We start from the raw sequence: 2861 nt of genomic DNA on the forward strand, positions 1-2861 counted from the left end.
AGATTGGAAAACAATTCACAAAGAGACAACGGGGGGATATATGTATGTCTTCCAAATATGCAACAAAGTTTAGAAGATTTAGGATCTTTGCCTGGAAGTGTTTACACAGGTATTTTTATACCCCAGGTAGACTCCAAATAATTTTTCCTCAAATGGATAGCAAATGTTGGAGGTGTGACGGGCAAGAAAGGTAGCTGGGAACATATTTTTTGAAAGTGTGATGAGCTGGCAGACTTTTGGGAATACCTGCAGACCACTATGTTCGAGGTGCTGGGTGAGCAGATTGGGCTGACTGAGGAGATAATTTTTTTGAGTTATGCTACAGAATCGGAACTGCCTAGACATAGTAAAGCCTTTGAGTCTAATTATGGTGGCTATCAAAAAAAGTAATTACTAGAAAATGGAAATCAAAGTCTAGACCAACTTTACTAGAAGTAGTGAATATAGTAACAGAGGTAAAATAACCGGAAAAGGGAAGGAGCAAACTACATAGGTAAAAATGTGGGAACAATATATACAGACCAGGAATGAGGTTTAAGAGGCAGGATTTGATTGAGCTATATAATGCTTAACTGTCAATGACTGGATGGTTTATAAGATGTATAATGTTTACAACTACAGTTGTTTCAATGGTGTCTGTGATGTAAACTGTTAGTAACTAAAGTGACATCATTCTGTATGTTTTTCATTTATATAAATGTAAGATTGCCTTTGTCGTGTGTAAATTTAATAAAGATGTTTGGGAAAAAAACAGCAGTAGTATTTTACATTCTGCTTCTCTCTGGATCATTACTGTTCTATTACTGTTGTCAAATGTTTGCCTCCCCTCCGCAAAACCATATTTACCCATTTGTATCAATTTTGCATATCATTTGCCATTCGTTTAGCCATTATGGACATAATCACTTTAAAATCATAGTTTAAAAATTGAAATAGGCCTATATGAATGTGCATGTGATGGGTTTTTACTGTCTTTAGGTATTAAAGCCACCACCACTCTCTTCCAGGATGTTGGTGCTTCTCTTCCTTTTAGAATACTGTCAAACAAAACCTTCCAGATCTTTATCACTTTCTTCCCTCCTAATTTCCAAACTTCCATAGGAATAGCATCTATTCCTGGAGTCTTTCCTGTAGCATGATTATACATCACCATTCTTATCTCCTCCTATCCTGTTAGAAATTGAGCCCCATCTAGCTCTAACCTTGGCATATTTAATTCTTCCATAAATATTTCCATTTGTATTTTTTCTTGATTTCCACATTTCTTTGCTTTATACAGATTTTTCATAAAATTTTCAAAATATTTCTAATGCCGTTACAGGATCTCTGATTATTTTCCTTGTTATTGGCTCCCTAAGATTTGCAATAACCCTTTTTACTTTCTGTTCCTGAGCTACTATGTAAAACGTGTTTTGTTGTCTGAAGGTATTATCAACAAACAGTTGCTTAACAGCAATTTTTCTGAACTCATGCATATTACTGAAGTAGTCCATTATTTTCGCTTTAACACCTCCTGTTGTTCTGTGAGATTCAGCCTATTCTGCAGTACTTAAACTTTTATCAGTCCCTCTAAATAATTATTACTTCTTGTCTATATCTTTTATTTCTACCCTATTTTTAAGCTGTACTCTAATTTTATCCCTCTCTCTAGCTATATTTTCTGAAGAAATTTCTATCTTTAATAATTCCCAAATAATTTCCACTACTCATTCCCTAAATCCCTCTCTTTTTAACAGATTGGTGGAGAAGTACTATTGTCTCATTTTTATTTCATAACCCTGCATTTTTATTTATTATTGGTGCATGATCTGAAATAGTTAATGGATGTGTATCAAAACTTTAAACTGCACATTTACCTGTGAAATATAATTTCTGTCTAGGCTGGCCCAACTTTTGTACCTTTGGGAATAATATGTCAGTTCTTTCTGAACTTGTATATTAGAGCTACAAAAAATCCTGACACTTTCAAACCCTCCATAAAAATGTTTTAACTTCCAACTGGAACTGTACCTGCACCTGGTCCCCCCTCCCTCAAATCACAATCAGCCTCTACTTAACATAGACTTTCTTACCAGACATGTAAATATTTAATTCAAGGTGTAATGCCCTTTATGCTGTCTGACTTATCTATACTACTGCCAGGTGCAAATCTCACTATTATCCACTGTTAACATTTCTTTTTATGCATTGTGAAATCATGTGTCATATTGTAACTTCAATTCAGCTGTTAGAAATGTTCAATTCAGCTGTTAGAAATGTATGCAATGTGCTGAATCTTGCCATTTTGTTATCAACTCAATTTAAAATGCTGTATGTAGCCATTTAATGAACTTATTCCAGTTGTACTTGCGTAGTATCGCAACCAGATTTCTGAAGTGGGCAAAATTGTTGTGTTACCGCAAAAACAGTTTTCTCACTTTCTTAATCTTGAAAGGGTTGTGTAAGTAAGTAAGCAGAAGTGGGTCACAGTGGGAATGAGGCACAAGGAGTAGCAAAAGTCAATTATCTTTCTCCTGGGGGGGGGGGGGTCTCATTCGTTCCGTGAGCTACAAAGTGGTAAAGTGCATCACGATTCCTGTATTCCTGATCACAACCTCAGCAAAGGGAAGTCAGTCAGGAATATACCATGTAACTGTTACTGCCAGTGGTCATCCAAACCACAAACGTCTGACAAGACTAGTAAGTAACAGGACAGTGATCCCTCATGGACTGGTGTCTTTCTCCCTAGTGGGACTCTGGTGACTGGGGTGGTGAACATTATCGCGCCTCACACAGATAGCTCTGTTAATCAGAACCACTTACATTGCTTGTCACAACTGCTGCAAATGATGAATGATTCACACACATTCCTTCCAAATTTG

The sequence above is a fragment of the Protopterus annectens genome, chromosome 2.part2 (assembly GCF_019279795.1).
Source record: "Protopterus annectens isolate FY-2018-M chromosome 2.part2, PAN1.0, whole genome shotgun sequence".
In the NCBI taxonomy this organism is placed as follows: domain Eukaryota; kingdom Metazoa; phylum Chordata; order Ceratodontiformes; family Protopteridae; genus Protopterus; species Protopterus annectens.